The sequence below is a fragment of the Ostrea edulis genome, chromosome 6 (assembly GCF_947568905.1).
Source record: "Ostrea edulis chromosome 6, xbOstEdul1.1, whole genome shotgun sequence".
NCBI classification, from domain to species: domain Eukaryota; kingdom Metazoa; phylum Mollusca; class Bivalvia; order Ostreida; family Ostreidae; genus Ostrea; species Ostrea edulis.
The window spans coordinates 18,563,906-18,589,195 of NC_079169.1; the positions used below are offsets into that span (position 1 = coordinate 18,563,906).

The 25,290-nt window shown below is 36.8% G+C and overlaps 1 long non-coding RNA gene and 2 pseudogenes across 1 annotated transcript; 1 reads left to right on the forward strand and 2 right to left on the reverse strand.

Moving 5' to 3' along the window:
- Positions 1-827: 827 nt before the first annotated feature.
- On the forward strand, positions 828-4,683 carry LOC125647575 (uncharacterized). The gene is made up of 3 exons (XR_007360002.2): positions 828-1,023; positions 3,368-3,555; positions 4,498-4,683. It is a non-coding gene; the product is annotated as an uncharacterized LOC125647575 (long non-coding RNA).
- Positions 4,684-10,383: 5,700 nt separating this feature from the next.
- On the reverse strand, positions 10,384-19,362 carry LOC125647032 (uncharacterized; annotated as a pseudogene).
- Positions 19,363-23,643: 4,281 nt separating this feature from the next.
- On the reverse strand, positions 23,644-24,514 carry LOC125647033 (uncharacterized; annotated as a pseudogene).
- Between the last annotated feature and the right edge of the window lie 776 nt (positions 24,515-25,290).

Here is a 25,290-nt window from a genome sequence, read left to right on the forward strand (position 1 = left end):
TTTAAATCTTGTAAAGATATTTTCTAAAGTTCCTTATGAATTTTTTGGGGGTCCAAGGAGAGAGAGAGAGAGAGAGAGAGAGAGAGAGAGAGAGAGAGAGAGAGGGTCGTCCCTTCTTCAGGACAAACGAAAAGAATTACATAATGTGGCCAATATCAACAGAGAATAATAACAAAATCTGCATATAAATACATCTAGCACTACAACTACACTAATCTACAAAGTCTCTACACTGCAGACGACTTGTAGTTTAGATGGGCAGACGACTTCTAGTTTAGATGGGAGTTGCGATTCAAGTTTGTATCTTTTCCGCCCCACCATACGAGGAGACGAAAAAAAAAAAATAAGATGTCTAATAATTGAATAAAAAATATGCTGAAATTCATTAATTTTATATACAATCAGGTAAGAAACACATATATTGATGGAGCAAAACAAGAATGTACTCATGTTTTAATATTTTCAATGACTGACCGCGAATACAAAATATTAAGTGTCCTTATAGAGCGTTATATATTCATATAATATATTCTGATGTCCTTATAGAGTGTTATATAATCATATAATATATTCTGATGTCCTTATAGAGTGTTATATAATCATATAATATATACTGATGTCCTTATAGAGTGTTATATAATCATATATATGTAATATATACTGACATCGACTCCTTCCTTCTTTTTTTAAATTATAATATATCTTCACTAGTGAGGTTTTACGCACGTCCACACCCTCACAAACGTAAACACAGACCGCCGAAAATCGTACAATATTCACATCCACTCCAAATGTTACGCGAAAACAAACCGCTAATCATTCATGTATATTGAAATTAAACGTGTGATGCGAGAAAAAAAACCTAAGGAATGGAATTCACGGAATGTGGCTCATTGTCAGGTAGCGCATGAAGACTGAATAGCACCTTCTACAACGGAGAGGAAGGTGGTAGGTTTCCAACAATGAAACGGTACATTGTCATGTGGGCGTGTCTGCAAGTGGTACTGTCGTTTCCTCCACAAGGTAAGCACATGTATCGTGTAAGTTTACAGACGAAAGTCTTTTTATTAATTTATTCAGGTTTGACAGCTTTTTACGGAATGAAGCGCACGTTGTGACACTTCAGAATAAGTTTTATTTATCATTGTGCTGGTTTAGAAATACATAAAAAGCTCTCTTTATTCTAGAATACAGTTTCTCTTTGAGATATTTTATCACGTAATATTCTCGTCAGGCTTGTTACCTTGTACATGTAGCAGACATTGCAGCCCTAAGTCAGGGATGACGTATGGGGCGACATGCCGTTATAATTAGATATATCGATATCCCTGGTCCTTGTGGTGTTATATCTATTAAATTCCACCAGCAATAATTGGGTCCGCAGCTATTCGGACATTGACAATTCAATGCCATTAGGTCCTATCCTTGGTTTAGAACAATGTTTTATAAGTGTTAAGGTTTAGGCCTATATCGTAATAATGGCCGACTTACTTTCGATACACATTTATAATTGGTTGTGTGGGTTTTTGTGTGTGTGTTTCCCCCCTATAGCTGGTTAGCTGACTTAGCTCAGTGGATAATGAATATACATATTTTTATAAGATGTTTTACAGCTTGTTGTTGTCATTCATTCTCTGAATTTCATTGAATATGATCCATGACAATTTTTAGGAGATAAAAATTCTTTCCGTAACGTAGATAGAGATTTACATTCTAAGATAATGTGACAATCATCGGCAAATTTACCACAATTACAAAGCATGCAATTTCCATTAGTTACTGGGATTCCATACCACCTCCTTACTTCTATGGGTAAATGGTGTTTGATATTTTGAATTCAACACGGGGTTTCCAACTGTTTTTTGAAATAATGCTTAAGTATTTTTGAAGCCTTAATAACTGTTCAGCTTAAATTTTTAAATTATAAATTTGGCTCAATTTTTATCCACTTCTGTAAAAACTGGTATTTTGAATTTTGTTTTTAAAATTACATTGGTAATCCATTTGATATCACACATTATACATGGCATTGTTCTGTCCAAATATTAGAAAAATTACAGGAATAAAAAACACATTTCGTATAAAAATAACCCACGAGTTCACTCTCATTATTATACATGCATTAGTTAAATAAATATCTAGATACAGTGCACAGTCTTCTTTTCATGACCTTTAAACGTGTTGCCCAGAACGAAATCGTCCTTGATTGTACAACAACAGACAGAAGAAAACCTCCTGATCCACAATAAACCATATTGGTGACGTGCTAATTTTCATACATAAAATATATTTTCAGAAATTTTAAATTCAACAACATATAAATATTCGCATCCCCACATCCCTATAGTAATACTGGAACTACTACTTTATCAAACAAACAAACCTGATATTATAATGGTAAAACGAATTTTCTTATTTTTCTAATAATGCCGTACATTGTTTTCTGTGCTTGATCGACCAGATGTTTTTAGCTTTACAAAAAATACCCACTTCTAGAAAACATAATACCTAAATATTTGAATTTATTCACTCTTTCAATAACATTATTTCTAGATTTAGAGCCTTTTGGGAACACTATCTTTGTTTTCTCTACATTTACATTCAATTTATATTGAGAACACACTTAAAACTCGTATAATGCGTTTTAAAGGTCAATCATCTGCGACCTTGGCCATAGTAACTACCATCAACGTAAAATACACGCAATATAGAAAGCTTTAGGTACAAAAAACAAATATTCGATAGAGGAACTAATATTTTATGATTTAACAATATATTGCCCTATCAAAAACTTTTTAAGTCATTAATGTAAATAGAGAATAAAAAAGGAGGTAAATTTTCACTTTGGTGAACTCCTATATTATAACAGAAAAAAATCAGATGACATACCGTTCATACTTATCCTAGATTTTATTCTTCTATACATATTTCGTATAAAAGTATAACGTTTTCCCTTGATTCCGTTTTCTAATAGCTTAAACCAAATACCACTTCTTCAGAGTTTATGAGATACTTGCTTAAAATCTACAAAAGCACGAAATACTTTTTCTTCCTACTGAGTAGGAATATCAAAATATAATCTTACTTTTCATCCATGGGACACATACATTGTAATCCTATCAACATTACTGGATCTTTATTTTCTAGCTCTGATCCCAAGAGACAATGCCTGGGACATATACAACTGTACCCCGTCAATCCTATCATAATTATCAGATCTTTATGTTCTAGCTCTGATCCCGGGAGACTATGCCTGGGACATATAATCTTGTCATAATTAGTGGATCTTTATTTTCTAGCTATGATACCGAGAGTTTATGCCTGGGACATATAATTCTATCGTAAACATCGGATCTTTATTTTCTAGCTCTGATCCCGGGAGAATATGCCTGTTTAGATCAACAGATCGGAGATGACCAGTGTTCCTTTTACAGAGGTCTATATGACGTCATTGAGGCAGAGTTGTTCTGTCGACACTGGGGCAGACGCTGCTGTCTGTCGTGTATGGAGATGAGGATAGGCCTCGACAGGAAGTCGGTGTAACGACACGCAGAGGTAATAGATATATAGTCAGTTACAAGATTTGTGTAACTAACATTACATTGCCAGTACACAAAGCTTTAGGAATGCCCTGGGGTATATTAATTGTGTATTGTTTAACGTCCCTCTCGAGAATATTTCACTCACATGGAGACGTCACCATTGCTGGTGAAGGACTGCAAAACTTAGGCCTATGATCGGCGGTTACGGACTTTGAGCAGGGAGGGATCTTTATCGCGCCATATCTGTTGTGACACGGAACCTCGATTTTGCCGTCTCATCCGAAGGACCGCCCCAATTAGTCGCCTCTTACGACAAGCAAGGGGTACTGGGGACCTGTTCTAACCCGGATCTGTAGGGGGCCTCTGTGACTGAGTGGTTAGAGCATCGCACTCAAAATCACACGGTCTCACACCTCTGTCGGCGCGGGTTCGAATCCCACTCGCACCGGTAAGTGAGAAAATTTCCCAGTTTACTTTCGGAAGGTCGGTGGTCTCTTCCCAGGTACATTGTATCTGGGTTCTCTCTTCCACCAATAAAAACTGGGCGCCACCAGATAAATGAAAAATTGTTGAGTGTGGCGGAAAACATCAATCAATCTAACCCAGATCCTCACGGCGCTGATGATATACATGTATATATCTTGACGGTATATAAAATGATATACCGGCATATACTTTAAGGAGTGCATGAATAGTTATGCTAATTTAATGAGGCTCCATAAGCATCTCATATACTCTCATAAAGACATTTCCAATACATGTATTTACATTTGAATCATTTTAATTTTACACGAGGTGGCCATCTTACATGTAGGTTATGTGTCGTGTATTCCTACGCAGTGCTTACCATTCAAAGCTGAAAGTTTATGAGATATCAACTTTTAATTTCAGTTAGTATGAGTGCTGAAGGGAAAATAGAGTGACTGTAAATAATGAATTTTGAATTGTGTTTCAGATGAATTCTGTACTTCAACGACGCCATGGTATGATACATCACAGCTCTTCATTCATTTCAGTGCAAGGACTCAAACGACATGAAAATACTTGCGTTTTATTTCTGTTTCAGAATTATGAAAGTTTGTTAAAGATTTCTGTTATAATAATTATTGTGAATAAAAATAAAATAAATTGATCTTTGAATAATTTTATAAACTCAGCTCAATGCATTTACTTAATATTATACTGGTTTCCTGACAAACTGTGCGCTTCAAATTCACTTCTGTGGGTTAAATAACAAGGTTAAAAATCTTGTTACCATAATCCAGTCATTTTATAAAGTGTTTACAAATTAATTGAAACAGCCCGTATTCCAATGCAGACTTGTAGATTTATAATTAATGAAAGTCTTATAAAACGTTTTGTAAAATCCAACAAGATAATGATCCTGAATATTAGGTCATGACAACAGACAGTCATCATCAGTAGCTTCCAACTGTAGATAATGGTCATCACCAGTAGTCAACAACAGACATTCATCATTAACAGTAGTCAACAACAGACAGTCATCATTAACAGTAGTCAACAACAGACAGTCAACATCACCAGTACTCAACAATAGACAGTCATCATGAACAGTAGTCAACAACAGACAGTCATCATGAACAGTAGTCAACAACAGACAGTCATCATTAACAGTAGTCAACAATAGACAGTGATCATTAACAGTAGTCAACAACAGTCATCATTAACAGTAGTCAACAATAGATAGTCATCATTAACAGTAGTCAACAATAGACAGTCATCATTAACAGTAGTCAACAACAGACACTCATCATTAACAATAGTCAACAATAGACAGTCATCATTAACAGTAGTCAACAACAGACAGTCATCATTAACAGTAGTCAACAACAGACAGTCATCATTAACAGTAGTCAACAACAGACACTCATCATTAACAATAGTCAACAACAGACAGTGATCATTAACAGTAGTCAAAAATAGACAGTCATCATTAACAGTAGTCAACAATAGACAGTCAACATTAAAAGTAGTCAACAACAGACAGTGATTATCAGTAGCTTCCATCTGTAGATAATGGTCATCATCAGTAGTCAACAACAGACAGTCATCATTAACAGTAGTCAACAACAGACAGTGATCATAAACAGTAGTCAACAATAGACAGTGATAATTAACAATAGTAGTCAACCACAGACAGTGATCATTAACAATAGTCAACAACAGACAATGATCATTAACAGTAGTCAACAAGAGACAGTCATAATTAACAGTAGTTAACAATAGACAGTCATCATTAACAGTAGTCAACAACAGACAGTCATAAACAGTAGTCAACAATAAACAGTGATAATTTACAATAGTCAACAATAGACAGTCATCATGAACAGCAGTCAACAACAGACAGTCATCATTAACAGTAGTCAACAACAGACAGTGATCGTAAACAGTAGTCAACAACAGACAGTCATCATTAACAGTAGTCAACAGACAGTCATCATTAACAGTAGTCAACAACAGACAGTCATTAACAGTAGTCAACCACAGACAGTGATCATTAACAGTAGTCAACCACAGACAGTGATCATTAAAAATAGTCAACAACAGACAGTGATCACTAACAGTAGTCAACAACAGACAGTCATCATTAACAGTAGTCAACAATAGACAGTCATCATTAACAATAGTCAACAACAGATAGTCATCATTAACAGTAGTCAACAACAGACAGTCATCACTAACAGTAGTCAACAACAGACAGTCATCATTAACAGTAGTCAACAACAGACAGTGATAATTAACAATAGTCAACAACAGACAGTCATCATTAACAATAGTCAACAACAGACAGTCATCATTAACAATAGTCAACAACAGACAGTTATCATCAACAGTAGTCAACAACAGACAGTCATCATTAACAGCAGTCAACAATAGACAGTGAACATTAAAAGTAGTCAACAACAGACAGTGATCATCAGTAGATTCCAACTGTAGATAATGGTCATCACCAGTAGTCATCATTAACAGTAGTCAACAATAGACAGTGATCATTAACAGTAGTCAACAACAGATAGTCAACATTAACAATAGTCAACAACAGACAGTGATCATTAACAATAGTCAACAACAGACAGTCATCATTAACAATAGTCAACAACAGACAGTTATCATTAACAGTAGTCAACAACATACAGTGATCACTAACAGTAGTCCACAACAGACAGTCATCATTAACAGTAATCTACAATAGACAGTCATCATTAACAGTAGTCAACAATAGACAGTGATCATTAACAGTAGTCAACAATAGACAGTCAACATTAACAGTAGTCAACAACAGACAGTTATCATTAACAGTAGTCAACAACAGACATTCATCATTAACAGTAGTCAACAACAGACAGTCATCATTAACAGTAGTCAACACCAGACATTAACCATCAACAGTAGTCAACAACAGACAGTGATGATAAACAGTAGTCAACAATAGACAGTCATCATTAACAGTGGTCAACAATAGACAGTGATCATTAACAGTAGTCAAGAACAGACAGTCATCATTAACAGTAGTCAACAACAGACAGTCATCATTAAAAGTAGTCAACAATAGACAGTGATCGTTAACAGTAGTCAACAATAGACAGTAATCATTAACAGTAGTCGACAATAGAGAGTCATCATTAAAAGTAGTCACCAACAGACAGTGATCATTAACAGTAGTCAACAACAGACAGTCATCATTAGCAATAGTCAACAATAGACAGTCATCATTAACAGTAGTCACCAACAGATTGATCAATAAGAGTAGTCCACAACAGACAGTCATCATTAAGAGTAGTCAACAACAGACAGTCATCATTAAGAGTAGTCAACAACAGACAGTCATCAATAACAGTAGTCTACAATAGACAGTGATCATGAACAGTAGTCAACAATAGACAGTGATCATTTACAGTAGTCAACAACAGACAGTCATCATTAACAGTAGTCAACAACAGACAGTCATCATTAAGAGTAGTCAACAATAGTCACTCATCATTAACAGTAGTCAACAACAAACAGTCATCATTAACAGTAGTCAACAATAGACAGTCATCATTAACAGTAGTCAACAACAGACAGTGATCGTAAACAGTAGTCAACAACAGACGGTAATCATTAACAGTAGTCAACAACAGACAGTCATCATGAACAGCAGTCAACAATAAACAGTCATCATTAACAGTAGTCAACAACAGACAGTGATCGTAAACAGTAGTCAACAACAGACAGTAATCATTAACAGTAGTCAACAACAGACAGTCATCATTAACAGTAGTCAACAACAGACAGTCATTAACAGTAGTCAACCACAGACAGTGATCATTAACAGTAGTCAACCACAGACAGTGATCATTAAAAATAGTCAACAACAGACAGTGATCATTAACAGTAGTCAACAATAGAGAGTGATCATTAACAGTAGTCAACAACAGACAGTCATCATTAACAATAGTCAACAACAGATAGTCATCATTAACAGTAGTCAACAACAGACAGTCATCATTAACAATAGTCAACAATAGACAGTGATCACTAACAGTAGTCAACAACAGACAGTCATCATTAACAGTAGTCAACAATAGACAGTCATCATTAACAATAGTCAACAACAGATAGTCATCATTAACAGTAGTCAACAACAGACAGTCATCACTAACAGTAGTCAACAACAGACAGTCATCATTAACAGTAGTCAACAACAGACAGTGATAATTAACAATAGTCAACAACAGACAGTCATCATTAACAATAGTCAACAACAGACAGTCATCATTAACAATAGTCAACAACAGACAGTTATCATCAACAGTAGTCAACAACAGACAGTCATCATTAACAGCAGTCAACAATAGACAGTGAACATTAAAAGTAGTCAACAACAGACAGTGATCATCAGTAGATTCCAACTGTAGATAATGGTCATCACCAGTAGTCATCATTAACAGTAGTCAACAATAGACAGTGATCATTAACAGTAGTCAACAACAGATAGTCAACATTAACAATAGTCAACAACAGACAGTGATCATTAACAATAGTCAACAACAGACAGTCATCATTAACAATAGTCAACAACAGACAGTTATCATTAACAGTAGTCAACAACAGACAGTGATCACTAACAGTAGTCCACAACAGACAGTCATCATTAACAGTAATCTACAATAGACAGTCATCATTAACAGTAGTCAACAATAGACAATGATCATTAACAGTAGTCAACAATAGACAGTCAACATTAACAGTAGTCAACAACAGACAGTTATCATTAACAGTAGTCAACAACAGACATTCATCATTAACAGTAGTCAACAACAGACAGTGATCATTAAAAGTAGTCCACAACAGATAGTCATCATTAACAGTAGTCAACACCAGACATTAATCATCAACAGTAGTCAACAACAGACAGTGATGATAAACAGTAGTCAACAATAGACAGTCATCATTAACAGTAGTCAACAATAGACATTCATCATTAACAGTAGTCAAGAACAGACAGTCATCATTAACAGTAGTCAACAACAGACAGTCATCATTAAAAGTAGTCAACAATAGACAGTGATCGTTAACAGTAGTCAACAATAGACAGTAATCATTAACAGTAGTCGACAATAGAGAGTCATCATTAAAAGTAGTCACCAACAGACAGTGATCATTAACAGTAGTCAACAACAGACAGTCATCATTAGCAATAGTCAACAATAGACAGTCATCATTAACAGTAGTCACCAACAGATTGATCAATAAGAGTAGTCCACAACAAACAGTCATCATTAAGAGTAGTCAACAACAGACAGTCATCATTAACAGTAGTCAACAACAGACAGTCATGATTAACAGTAGTCAACAACAGACAGTCATGATTAACAGTAGTCAACAACAGACAGTTATCATTAACAGTAGTCAACAACAGACAGTCATCATTAACAGTAGTCAACAACAGACAGTCATCATCAACAACAGTAGTCAACAATAGACAATGATTATTAACAGGAGTCAACAACAGACAGTCAACATTAACAGTAGTCAACAAAAGACAGTGATCATTATCAGATGAACACATAATTAGCTGTCAAATCTCTCAATGCATAAAATACACACAAAATATATGCACATATATATGTAACTATGTTGCAGTAATCAACTTGCATGTTATACATGCAAATAAAACTATATTGTAGATGTATGTTGTTTTTTTATATTGATATTTTACACAATTTAGTAAAAACATTGCCCAACATTTTATAATTGATTACTGTAAAAGTAACATTTTACTGAGTTTTCACGATTTCTTTCATTTGGATTATATGAATGAACTCCGAGTTAAGGAGGTGTGCTACACCAGAGAAATTTGATGTAGATGAAAAGTGGAGGATATGTACAAAAATATTTTGAAGTTGAAAATTTTCAAATTTACTTTATTTTGTCAAAAAATACAGTTTTAGTAGAAGGTAATCTGAAAAAAATTTATAACCCCTGCTGCACTCGAACCTGCGACATACGGGTCAGCAGTCGGTATTCTTTTTTTTTTTTTTTTTTTTTTTTTGCAGTCGGTATTCTAACCTACTGAGCTACTCGGCTAGGTATTTAAATGGAAAAGGAAAAGTCAAATATTGCTGATATCAATTTTTTCATCCATGTTTTTAAAGGAAGTCAGCCATTATGACGATGTAGAGTACTACCTTAAGTGTAGAGTATAATTTAGTTAGCGTTTTCTTCAATTGCCACTACGTGCCACCATACTCGTAAGATAGTTGGTAAAATGGGTAGTAAAAACCGGGCCGGGCCGGGTCACCTTCTCAATCCGAATGTTTAAGTTTTCTTCGTTACTTTATTTTCGTTCGATGTGTAATTTCTTAATCTTAATCTGGATGTTACACTGGGTCTTCACTACAAAAATTACGGCATAATTTTGCTTCACTGTGAAAATATCAACGATTGTTTATTTCAGGTTGGTAAACTGGGGGGGGGGGGGGGGGGGTCCATTTTTGTGATTACGACTGATATATGTGGCACAACAATGAAACTACACATACTTTAGATAAATATTATGATAATTTATCACCAAAATGCTGCAGTACCTGTTATGTGAGCAGTTTGCAGTCTATGTAACCTGTAGTTAATGTTGTAAACTCTCTTTCTTTTTTGAATTTCCATCTTTAAACTGTCTTATTGTTATGCCCTCTGGGCCCAAAATTGGAATTAACTTATCTTATTTGATATTTACAATTCATTAAAACTCGGGTCAAAAGGAAACCGGATACGGGTAACCCTGGTCGAATATTAAAATTCCGAATAAAATGAAAATGTTAGCTGTCACTTTCATCTTCGACGCATCCTGAACGTAATTAAGCTTGGCATCAATTACTAATTATGAATGGATATCACTTTGATCTCAATATTACAGTTAATTAATCAAAACATATAATTAGCAACTAAATCGGAATAAATAGCGCCGGCCCGGGGCAGCCGCATACGGTTTCCCCTTAGGCCGGGTTTGGAAAAATCTACGATAAGTGAAATAACAAGATGTGTTTGTGAAACACAAATGCCCCCGATAATGGCCAATTCCAAAGATGGCCAAGGTCACAAGGGCAAATATCTTGGTACCAGTAGAAAGATCTTGTCAAAAGAAATGCTTATGTACAATATGAAAGCTCTAATATTTACCATTTAGAAGTTATGACCAATGTAAAAAAATAATTAAAAGTATGTCAAATGTCAAGGTCAAAAGGTTCAATACCCACGGAAAGGTCTTGTCACAAGGAATAGTCATGTGAAATATCAAAGCTCTATCACTTATTGTTCAAAAGTTATTAGCAAGGTTAAAGTTTTTAAAAAGTAGGTCAAACTCCAAGGTCAAGGGGTAAAAAATGTTGGTACCCACGGAAAGGTCTTGTCACAAGGAATACTCATGTGAAATATCAAAGCTCTATCACTTACTGTTCAAAAGTTATTAGCAAGGTTAAAGTTTTCAAAAAGTAGGTCAAGGTCACGAGGCCAAATATGTTGGTACCCACGGAAAGGTCTTGTCACAAGGAATACTCATGTGAAATATCAAAGCTCTATCACTTACTGTTCAAAAGTTATTAGCAAGGTTAAAGTTTCAGACAGAATGACAGAATTACAGAATGACAGACAGGATAAAAACAATATGCCGCCCCCCCCCCCCCCCCCCCCCCCCCGATCTTCGATCTCGAGGGCATAAAAAAGCATTTAAATGGTCAAATAATGCATTGAGTATCAAATTCAACTCTCTATGAATTGAAAACAAATGCAAGGTTTTCAGCAGCAGCAGGTGCATATTTTACAGAAAATAAGCAACAATGTGTGTTTTGGTCTCGCTACCTATTTTACCAACCAGATTTTATACAATCATTGCATTCTTTATCTGTAGGTAATATTACGCGCTAAATTTTGTGCCGAAGACTAAATGTATCATTAAGAATATATTCTGTAAGTTTCAAAACAAACAACATATATCAACGACGAAAATTAAAGAAATCGGGTTACGAATGTGACCCGGCCCGGCCCGGGTTTTATTACCCATTTTACCAACACTCTACCCGTAACCATGCAGGCAGAAATAACCTTTTCCTCGGTAAAGATGATGGGTGACTTTATCGAGCTGAGAACCCACAGAAGGACAAATATCAAAGTTAAAATTGAAACTCTACAGAAAAAGAAAATAATTTTCATTCTAGTTAAAACAATCAATCCATAGTTTCCAAAAATGCTTTTTCTATGTGCCCGTTTCAAATGAACATTGAAAATATCCTAATTAAAATCACTATACGCGAAAAACTCGCAAAATAACAGTAACGATGTGTGAACTTAGCAAACCGAATAAGCCTGTTCATGATTGGGCACCGGTCGCAAACCGGGAGTTGGTGGTACCCGTAGTTACAATATATACAGTACCGTACTAAAACGCTATCCAAAATATTTAGAATTAAGAAAATATATATATACATGTAGATCATGCTTCAAAGAAGAATATTTAATCAAAATCATGATCAGAATTTCTTTCACAGGCAGTATCATGTACATGAGACATTAAGCGGTTTTTAACATACATATAATTACACTGATGCCTGGAGTACCTAAGGTACCAAATGACATTACATATACTAGTATGCTCGCAACATCCAACAGTACGTGTTCCCTATTTCCATTGACATATTAACTGATGTGAATGAGAAATCTCACTTGTTTTGTGGTGTAAATCAAATGTGGAATGGCGTTTTTCTGTATTGTGCAGTATTAATGCTTTGTTTTGGATTCAGTTTTCCCCAACAAATGTTTTTGAACAGCTTACTAGTATACCGAATATATTAAAGGCATCAGTTCTCGCCTCTTTTGGTACGACTCTGAGGCCGTTTTTACTGTTACAGAACACAATTTGCTGTTAGATTTCCCAGCAAATACAAATGGGACAGAAACAGACACTTGTTTTGATTTTGTTTTTGTACTGAACTGTAGTGCACTGTGTACAGCTGTCTACACTGGTTGCATATTTGGCTTATATCATGGTCTCTTCAAGTAACTTCTTAAGCATTGTTAAAATCGTTCCCTTTAACTTTCCTTTAAGTTGCCGTTTACATAAACAATGCCAGAGACAAATAATTGTGGGAATTCTAATATTTCAAAACCAAAAAATAGATAGGAAAAACTGGTATTCGAACCACAGATATGCAATATGTGCTTGTCCAAAAACGTCAGTAAGACTGCCGCTATACCACCTCGGCTATCGACCCCACGAATAACGTTTCGAATTTTAAGCTATTTTAAGTCACCCGTCGTGGACATAGAAATTCTCTTGATAATACGACAAAGGTTATACACAAGAAGTAAGTGAGGAATTTTTTCATAGAGTGGGTCAAGTCTCCATACTTTTATTTACAAAATATATTACACCTGAACATGTACTAACATATTTACCTCAGTTCACAATGGAGACTTGGCCCACTCCATATGAAAATATCTGCTTTAGATATAGATGTATTAGAGTTGTCTCCCGTACTGCATGTTTTGACACTAAACTCTCCATTTCGGAAACTATCAAAATTTGTTCCGTTGTTTATGAATTTTGATGGAACAGGTAGGCTATTCGTTCCTGATATGGACTTGATATTAATGGAAGCTCCACTCCTTTGATAGATTGTAGAATCCAAGGATCCCGTGTAATTACTTCCCAGTTCCGAAGAAAAAACTTCACCCCCCCCCCCCGACGGACACTAATTGTGGAACTACTAAAGTACTTGGGAACCGAAATTTTGATAGATTCCGATCGATCTCTGATGATTGTAACTGTGTGTGACTCACTAGATTCATTGAGTATCTGGTTTCTTAATAGGAGCTGAGTATTTCTGGCTTCTTCCCTGACCCCTGTGCTGTGGGTATTTCAGATTGAACTGCCTGCAACCCCCATATTGGAGGCTTGATGGTCTCTGTCGAAAAAACTGACAATACGGGACTTTCGAGATACGGATCAACTTTGACTTTTATCGCGCGTTGAACGTAATTTGTAGGGCATGTCACTTCCGGATTACAATAACAACTAAGTAAACAAGCATGGAATACTTCATTTGCTATCAAATTCCTGCATTTAAATGCTATCTTTGAAAGTAAGGAATGACTACAACCATTTTATAGGAAAATACATTTAATTAAATTATGTGAGTTGGCGAGGGAAATAAATATAGGGAATATCTTGAGGATGTCGGCAAAACTTCACGCATTGCATCCAATGATACGCGTCTAAATACGCCTTTTCCCTTCCATCTAACATATTCCCGGGTACTAGGCACCAATAGTGACTTGGATCGTCATCGAAGGACAGTGCTTAGCTCTTTACGGACCGTCTGCTAGCAAAACTCCATTTGTATCAATGTCAACTTTGCCCTACAATTGGTTATTATCACGTGACCGTTGTGTATAAACGTCAAATATAATCGGTCGTTCCGGCACATCCCGAAAGTTCCGTAATCCAACTTTTTTTCTCCTTGTCGTGAGGCAGGAGCTGTTTTAACTCTCTATTGTCTTTGTTATCTTTTGCCAGACGTTTTAGGAAATGTTTCCCAAATGAATCACTCTTACGTCTACTCAAGGATTTTTTGTATAGACAAATCACCTACTGTTTCTGGCATAGTTTTTGCCAAAACAGCTTTCCGTCTATCCGTATTGTAAAGAAAATGTGCATTTCCTACAAACATGATCGCCCTTTGGACAAACTGAACGACATGTCCTTGCCCGTTTTGCCTATCCTCTCTGCTTAAATCCATAACAGAGAAAGTGGTCTTAAGGCACCTAAAATTCTCATCTGTGTATTGATTTTATTTTTCTCTAATGTTTTACCTTTGAATTTTAAAAAAAAAAAATCTATCAAGTGATAAACCCCGAAGCTTTTTTTTAAACTTGGAATTGGGCAAATCGTAGCAATATATTGTCTGTTCTTTTTATTCATTCATTTCGTTGCATACTTTGTCACGAAATTTATATTTTAGGTTTTGACCTTGGGCCATCGGAGCATGAAAACATCTCTGAATCTGACACAGGCTCTGAACTAGAACTTGAGAGCTAGATCTAGAATCATGCCAGGATCTGCTGTCTATACGTTTACGTTTCTTAGAGCGAGACCGTGTTCCTGAAAGAACACCAACTGACTTACTTTTCCCATTCCGTATTTGCTCAGACGACCACAGCCGCCGAAACTCACCTGCAGAGGGGAGTGAGAATGGCCAGGTAGATGAGTCAGAGGACTCTCAAGTAGAAAATGTCTCTAGCTAACAAAACAGAGGACGAGTTGTTCTTCCTTAATTCTCTGTACCGGTGTAGACTGTCCATGGCCCGGTGTACGATGTTGAGCATTGGCCATCCGAACACGTGTTCTACTTTGAAATCCATTCATTCCTGATACAAGATCAGCAACAACACGTAGCAGCTTAATTACACATGTAGTATAATACCATACATAAAAAATAATAAAATTTCCAAAAATTAGGCGTGCTCCCAGCTGTACGTGTCGTCCTAAACTGATTTAACCACGTACTCTATTGAACAGGTTGGGAACACTTCCCCTATAGCGAGATATTCTCGCTAAAACGCGATTATCCCTCTCTAGCGAGAATAAATATATCGCGTACAACAGAGAAAAACACCCGCGGAGTACATCTTTTCGTGATTCACGTGAAAAGAAGAAAAAGTGCTAAAATGTCTGATACGTCTGCAAATATATAAATCAAAACAAAAACACTCACGATGTGTATTGGATTTCAGACTGCTTCCCTCTTACGCAGCAACTTTGGTATGCAATTTCATTACTATGTTGTCAATTTCATAGAAACAATTCGCATCATGTCGAGTGCGTGTCGCACTTATTCAGCGTTGCACGGGATTTGCCATTATTTTCAATAAAGACGCCAAAACACCTGTTTATGGTAATGTTTATTTCTCGCTAAAGAGGGATAATCGCGTTTTAGCGAGAATATCTCGCTATAGGGGAAGTGTTCCCAACCTGTTGAAACCGGTTCTATTGAACCGCATGACTGAACATACCTAAAAAGGTATTCGAAATGAAAACTTTCAAATTCCGGAATAATCCATTCATTATTATTACTACAGTAGAAATTGATTTCTGTCTAATTCGTTCCTCAAACGAAAGAAATCATATTTTACACTTGGCGAGCTGAATTGAAAGTAATCGAATGTATTGACAGAGCTGAGGCATACACAGTAGTGTTTCATACCTGACAGGGCCGTAAGTAGGGTTCTAAATCAGGGGAGGCAGGGGATTGGGGGCCGCCGATTGACTTTACGACTGAAAATGACACTTTTTAAATCCCAATTTATCATGTTTGTGTTTCATTTGTACTATATAAAGAATCGTAATATGGTGTCAAAGACAAAGGTGCTTGTCTTCATTTTAAACATATATCCTATAATATAACATTTATATAATTTTATTTTCTTTTTTGCCAAAAAATCAGACGAGGCAGTTGCCTCGTCTGCCTCATCGGCAGTTACGGCCCTGCCTGAGTAGTTTTTTCTATTATGTTCTTATTCACCAGTTCAACCGAACATAAATCATTTATAAAATAAAACACAAAACACCTGTATGTAGGATGAGCTCGCACGCACTAGTGCAAAAGACTTTTTTAATAAATACATATGTACAAATTCAATCTTTCATTTGACTTCAAAAAACCTGTTCTACAAAAGAAAATAGAACAAGTAAATCAACAATTCTTAAAGTTAAAACGATATGCATCAATACTGGGAAAGGTGGGGGCGGGGGGGGGGGGGGGGTAGTCTGTTGCAAAGTAGCAGCAAACTTCGAATGATTTGTAAACGCCCGAGATTCTACCTTATACGTGGCTACCTCATGCGTAGCACGGACTCACCCTATTCACCCGTAAACACTTTTCAAAAATAGCCAATCGATCTACCGATACCCAAAACACCCACCCGAATACAAAACACACGTGTTTCACTGTCACTTTTATGAATATATTTATGTTCTTATTCACCAATTCAACCGAACATAAATCATTTATAAAATAAAACACGAACACCAATATGTAGGATGAGCTCGCATGCACTAGTGCAACAGACTTCGAAAAATAAAGGGCATAATACTGTTATCTGCACCACATATCTTTAATATTACAGTTTATTCCGTAATTCTGTAACAAAGGTTCCGAACTTGTCCAGGTTGAAGTCCATTTTCCGTGATTGAAGATATCTGAAAAACTTTCAATTAGAATATTTTCTATGAGATAGAAAGTGTAGTGCACTACGAACTGTAGATACTCACAATTTGATAAGGATCATAGATATTTTTCTGTTTAAAAATTAATAACTGCATAACTGGCATTTCATGCCATGGGAAATGCGTTTCTCATCACAGTTTATGCTTTTGCTACCATTGCACGATTTTCACTCAGGCATCGGTGTCTGATTTTTTTCTAAAATTTCAAACTCACTTGAGTGTTTACACTACGTTTATCAATACAATGCCCCCTCAACGTGTAAGGCGTCGCAGAACAACTGGGCAGATGTATTGGAATGCTTGACGCTGGCTATTCACAACGTGACGTTGCAAATGCACTAAACGTCAGCCAGAGCGTTGTAAACAGGCACTGGAACCAACAGCAAACTTTTAGTACAGCAGCACACTGACATGGGGGTGATCATCAGAGGTCTACAACCCAACGCCAAGACCATTTTGTGGCTCTTCAGGCACGACGTCATCCCTTCTGGACAGCAACCAGCCTACGTAACGACCTCCTGAACGCCTCGGGGGTGAATATGTCCACTCAGACGATACGGAATCGGCTTCACAATGCAGGTCTCAACTCGAGAAGGGCATGTGTTCGAGTCCCTCTGACTGTTCGACACCGGCGGGAGCGATTGGACTGGGCTGAAGATCATGTCACTTGGACACAGGACGATTGGGTTCAAGTTCTGTTCACCGATGAGTCCAGGTATTGTTTGGACTTTACAGATAGGAGGCATCGAGTGTGGCGACGACAACGTGAACTTTTCCATGATGCCAACATCAGTGAACATGGCCGTTATGGTGGTGTTTCCATCATGGTCTGGGGTGGAATCAGCAAGGATGGAAGAACAGATCTTCATGTCCTGGAGAGAGGAACAATGACGGGGGTGCGGTACCAAGATGAGATCCTCGATATTTACGTCAGACCCTACGCTGGTGCTGTTGGCCCTGAGTTCATCCTGATGGATGATAACGCCCGTCCTCATCGCACCAGGGTGGTGGAGCAGTACCTTCAGCAGGAGACAATTGTCCGTATGGACTGGCCAGTGCGCTCGCCGGACTTGAACCCGATTGAGCATGTATGGAACATGCTGCAGGTTGCCCTTTCACGCCGTAGAGCACAACCCACGACTTTGGCAGAGCTCGGAAACGCCCTCGTGGAAGAGTGGAACAACCTTCCCATTGGAAACATCCGGGTTCTTATTGACAGCATGGCTCGACGTTGTCAAGCCGTCATTGATGCAAGGGGAGGCCATACCCGGTATTGACACTTCATCGACTAAGTGTAATGATGGACTATCCCCAAAAACTGTAATTCTTTCTCTGGTTTGCTGTTAACTTTTTGTAATGAAATGCCTTTTGGTGTTATCAGATTTCAAGCATTCCGTATTGATAAAAGTTCATGCCGTTCATGAATTTTCATTCATAACCTGAGTAAACACGTTTCTGGGTCAAATTTATGTCTTTTGTTATGTTAGTGGTAAATTACACACATATAACCTAGTGATTCTTATCAAATTTTGAGTAGTATATATCAATTAAATTACAACGAACGAAGGAAATCGAGACCTTGCCAGCTTTATCAAGATACTATAATATTGAAAGGGTCATGTCTCAATGAAGACAATCGGCACGAACCAGACCTTGCCAGCTTCATCAAGACACATCTTGAAAGGGCCATGTCTGAATTAAAACAAGTTATACAGCATAAACCAGACCTTGCCAGCTTCATCAAGATACATCTTGAAAGGGCCATGTCTGAATTAGAACAAGTTATACAGCATAAACCAGACCTTGCCAGCTTCATCAAGATACATCTTGAAAGGGCTATGTCTGTATTAAAACAAGTTATACAGCATAAACCAGACCTTGCCAGCTTCATCAAGATACATCTTGAAAGGGCCATGTCTGTATTAAAACAAGTTATCCAGCATAAACCAGACCTTACCAGCTTCATGATCATCGAGATATAAAATCTTGAAAGGGCCATGTCCGAATAAAAACAAACCAAAACTTGCCAGCTTCATCCATTTTGAACAGGTCATGTCCGAATAAATACAAACACTAAACGACAATACATTGAACATGGTATAGAATCTATATACAAATTAGACATTGCCAGCTTCATAAAGAACGATTCTTGAAAGGGCCTCGTCTACGTCACAAATTTTTGACCTTGCTTTGTGTACGAAAGGCCATGACTACAAACTTTCAGCACTGAGTCTTACTGCCAACACTCTGGAATTAAAATGATCTGCGCCAAAGAGGCTATGAGTATTCCGTGACAAAATACAGTTTTATTTGGTGCGAATTCTAGAACATTCGTAACATACTCTTTGTACTTCATATCTTCGTCAAACAACAATGTCCAAAAAGGAGCAGAAGGCCACTTTGGCACAATAAGAGTTCCATGAGCTCTGCAAAATAATAAATGTTTGATGGTTCTACAGACTAGATTGATAGGAGGAACAAACCAGTTATTTTCTGAATGCCAAGATAATGAAAATGCATCAACAGATTCAGTACTTGGATACCAAAACAACGAGTTATATCTTTTCAATTTTGTGTTGTGTTGTGTGCACTGGCAAATCTATCCATAGTGTCCCAAAACATGCGTTACACTTTTAATCATCTATAACTTTATCAAAACAAACGCAATTACAAAGATATTTTTTTAACATCTAGTGTATTAATATAAATTTTATTTGACAAAATTTCGGGAAATTCTGTTAAATAGTCAGTTAATTATGATGTCACAATGACGTCATCACATTTTCAAGATGGAACCTTCATGTGAACAGCTGGCAGAAATTGTCAAACTTTACTATGAGTGTAAATCTGCTACTTTAGACATTAGAACCATGAGAAAACAACATCCTGGAATGAAAGTGCTCAACAGAATGTTAATTTACAGACTTGTGAGGAAGTTTGAAGTTAAAGGCACCACAAATGACACAAGACGCAATTCTGGTATTGGGAGACCAAGGAGTGCCCGTACCAAAGAGAACATTGATGCCATTGATAGAGTTATTACTGAAACTCCACAAAAATCAGTTAGACGGGTATTGCATGAATTGAATGGCACCGTTAGTAAATCTAGTATTCATAGAATGCTCAAATTTGATTTAAAATTGATTCCATACAAGATAAGTGTGATGCAGCATTTAAAAGAGACAGACATTAGAAGTCGTTTAGAGTTTGCCCATTGGAATTTAAGTAGATCCGACTCTGAAAATTTTACAGATGCCATATGGTTTTCCGATGAGGCCCACTTCCATCTTAATAATGTTGTCAATAAACAGAATTTTAGATTCTGGGGTTCGGCGAAACCCAATTTTTATGTGGAAAAACCTCTTCACTGTGAGAAAGTTACTGTATGGGCTGCATTAAATTCAAGCGGAATAATTGGCCCTTTTTTAAATTTATTCGAAGACACCGAAGGCGATGCAGTGACGGTAAATTCTGAACGATACTTCAAGTTAATGAAATCAAAATTTCTACCAGTTCTTAGAAGAAAAGTTGTAAATTTCGATAATGTGTGGTTTCAACAGGACGGTGCTACGCCACACACTGCAGGTTGTGTTCTTCAGTGGCTTGACAACACGTTTGATGATCAATACATTTCTTATCGTACCGCAAATGTTTGGCCACCGCACTCCCCCGATCTGAACCCCCTTGATTTCTTCTTGTGGGGTTATCTAAAAGACAGAGTGTACTATCCTTCCCCGCAAACAACAAAAGACTTAAAAACTGCAATTACACGAGAAATAAGATCAATCTCTGTTGATACATGTAAAGCTGTGGTAAAAAACTTCAGAAATCGTGTTCAAATAATGTTAAAGACAAAGGGACGTCATTTGGAACATATGTTGTAAAATGACATATGTTATTCCGAAGAAAGTTTTTGGTGATTAACAAGGAAGCTGTGACAAATGTATGCATTGACAAAAAATTTAAATCCTTTTTGTTATATGTTGTAAATTTCATAATTGTAACTTAAGGTATTAAACTTTTATAACAGTTTAAAAGTGTAACATATGTTTTGGATTACCCTGTATGTGGACCCCAAAAACCATCAAGTAGTTCAAAAAATTCTTTAGTAGTCTGCCAATCGTCGTAATCAATAATCTTGATTAAGTAATCAGCTTTTGTATGATCTTCCCTTGGAATCCAAACAATATCTAGTTAAATTGCATATTCAATACACTTAGAAAAAAATGCCGAAAGCTAAAGTTTGTAAATGAGACTTTGTACTGCCTTTCTGCACGATTTTCACACAGTTTTGATTATCAGTGTGCCACCGCACCGCTCTCCCTGATAAGGAAGCTGCAAAAGAATTCAATGCTATTTCAACCGCTTTTAATTCTCTCCATGTGGAACTCATCAATGATTGGGATTTTGTCCAAATCTGATGTACAACTTTCTCGTCAACTTCCACAGTATATGCACCTGCTGCAAAATTGCTAGCATCTGAAAATATTAAAACACAAGGAAGAAATTCTCTCATTAAGCATTTCTGATTCAGTTCTGATAAATTCTTTGCCCAGAATTGTAATTCTGTTCTGACCATATCTGGAAAATCAAAATTCAATCAAGATGTGTTTGTGAAACACAAATGCCCCCGATAATGGCCAATTCCAAAGATGGTCAATGTCACAAAGGCAAATATCTTGGTACCAGTAGAAAGATTTTGTCAAAAGAAATGCTCATGTACAATATCAAAGCTCTAATATTTACCATTTAGAAGTTATGACCAATGTAAAACAAAATTAAAAGTAGGTCAAATGTCAAGGTCAAAAGGTTCAATACCAATGGAAAGGTCTTGTCACAAGGAATACTCATGTCAAATATCAAAGCCCTATCACTTACTGTTCAAAAGTTATTAGCAAGGTTGAAGTTTTCAAAAAGTAGGTCAAACTCCAAGGTCAACGTCACGGGGTCAAAGATGTGGGTACCCACGGAAAGGTCTTGTCACAAGGAATACTCATGTGAAATATCAAAGCTCTAGCATTTACTGTTCAAAAGTTATTAGCAAGGTTAAAGTTTTCAAAAAGTAGGTCACGGTAACGGGGTCAAAAATATTGGTACCCACGGAAAGTTCTTGTCACGAGGAATACTCATGTGAAATATCAAAGCTCTATTACTTACTGTTCAAAAGTTATTAGCAAGGTTAAAGTTTTCGACAGAATGACAGAATTACAGAATGACAGACAGGACAAAAACAATATGCCCCCCGATCTTCGATCTCGGGGGCATAAAAATGGTCCCAATGAGTACTACTTTCTATGGCTAAATATAAATGCCTCGTCATTAAGCTGCAAACGTGATCGTAAACAGGTGATAGAGAAATTATCTGTCCAGTAAGTTTGGCTAATTCGCGAGCTGTAAAAATTGGAAATGAATTAATCAAGGACTGCAATGTGCTCTGTACCTGTTATTCGTCTAGCAGGTATAAACAATGAAAACCTCTTTGAATCACACAAAAGACCTAGCCATTCCACTGACTGCGATGGCTGAAAAATGTACTTTTCTTGGTTTATCAATAAACCAGCTTGTTTTAGAGAATCTTGTACGAACTGTGAAGCATTTAGACATTGCTCAAAATTCCTTCCGAAACCATCATCTAAATATAAAACAATATCAATACCGTTGTTTCTCCAGTGTTTAACTAGTGGTCGCAGAGACTGAAAATGTATGGAGAGGACGTCAAGCCAAAAACTAGAACATTAAAACAGTAAAAATTACCTTCCCAACAAAACGCAAAGTATGTAATTTGTTTTGAACAAATGTCGATATGATGGTAACCAGATTTTAAGTCGAATTTGAATAAAAAGCAATCTTTTTAAAAGAAATTCAAGGCAACTTTCCAGTCTTAAAACTTAACTTTTTTCTTTTCGACAAAATCGTTTAAAGCACTAAGGTCTAAAATAAGTCTCTTTTTACCTGAACTTTTGTTAAGCGCTACGCTTAGTGGACTTACTACAAAGGGTTAAAAAGGAGATTTTTGTATACAGCCTGTTTCCAAAAGATCTGCAATAGCTTGATGTACAAAATCAACATTATCGAGAGCTGATTTACATACATGTAGGTGGAGGTGGCGTCTGAAAAGGAATAACATAACCATTTTTAATGGTATCGATAACAAACTCGTTAGCACCAATGTTCTGCCATTACTGGACATTTTTCGCCAGACTATCTTTGACCCCTTTGCTGTGAATAGAACTATTTTCAAAATAAGCAACATGCTGTAGAAACAGGTTTATTTGACTATTCAAAAGAATATAATTTTGAGGAACATACTTCTCTATAGGTCTACTTGTATGAGCTAGCACTTTGGTTGCTTGATTGAGCTGGTGGAGCACTACATTGGGATTTCCAGTGCCCGTACTTTCGGCAATTGTAACAAATGTCGTACGGCGAGGGTTGTCTTCTTTGTTTTGTGTAGCCACGAAAGGGCTGCTGGTAGGGCGTATAATCAGGCCTGCGATCTGTGGAAGTAGCTGGAGTGGAAGCAGTAGCAGAAGGTTTCCTGTAGGGCTGGTAGCGACGCTTCTCCTTGAGTGCACGCAATGCAAGGTTTTCCGCTTGGCGCATACGCTTCTCATCGTCAGAGTCAGAGGTAAGGTCGTCACTCTCATATCCTCGCACTGTGGTCCAGCCAGCTGGAGACTTGTCAGCAATTCTAATGAGCTTATTTCTTCTCGTTAGCTTGGCGATAATGGAAGAAACAATACTGGCAGAAGCTGAATCTTTAACTGATAAACATTTCTGTGATTTAGACAATTCACTCAAAATTTCGGAATTGAAATTGAACTGTATTTTGTTGCCTTCGTGTCTAAAGTTAACCGAGACCTCTTTCTTTAACTGCTTAGCAAAAGTGTCAGAATCATTACCGGTTGATAACTGGTCCTTCAAGTTTTCCAGCTTTGTGTTCAGATAGGTTTTAAACAAATTGAAGGTGTCCGTGATATCTGGAATATCAGTTCTGTTTGGTTGTGCAGAATATGTATGCGTGATTTGAGGGCTCGTCTAACACCAAATCATCCATCGACTGGTCTTGAAAATCTGCTAAAAAATCTGTCGTGGACCGCTTTGACATTAGAAGAGCTGGTCTAGTAGTCTGTTGCAAAGTAGCAGCAAACTTCGAATGATTTGTAAACGCCCGAGATTCTACCTTATACATGGCTACCTCATGCGTAGCACGGACTCACCCTATTCACCCGTAAACACTTTTCAAAAATAGCCAATCGTTCTGCCGATACCCAAAACACCCACCCGAATACAAAACAAACACACGTGTTTCACTGTCACTTTTATATATATATATGAAGTAGGGGTTACACTTCAGAGATTTGTTTTGATTTGCTGAATTGAAGGTCAATGCATTATCATACCTTACGGAAATATTTGAAATATAATTAAATCACAGGAATATACAGTTCAGTACAAAAACAAAAGTAAATCAAGTGTCTGTTGCTGTCCCATTTGTATTTGCTGGGAAATCTAACAGCAAATGTGTGTTCTGTAACTGTAAAACCGACCTCAGAGTTGTACCAAAAGAGGCGAGAATGGATGCCTTTATTATATTTGGTATATTCGTACCTGTAGATTGCAAATGCTGTTTAAATAACATTTGTTGGGGGAAAACTGAATCCAAATCAAAGCATTAATACTGCACCATACAGAAAACGCCATTCCACATTCTATTTACACCACAAAATGTGAGGTTCTCATTCACATGAGTTAATATGTCAATGGAAATGCGGAGCACATACTGTTGAGTGTTGCGAACATATATGCAGTGTCATTTGGTATCTTAGGTACTCCAGGCATCAATGTAATTATGTATGTCAAAAACCGCTTAATGTCTGATGTACATGATGCTGCCTGTGAAACAAATCCTGATGATGATTTTGATTATATATCCTTCTTTGAAGTATGATCTGTATAGTTGTTTTT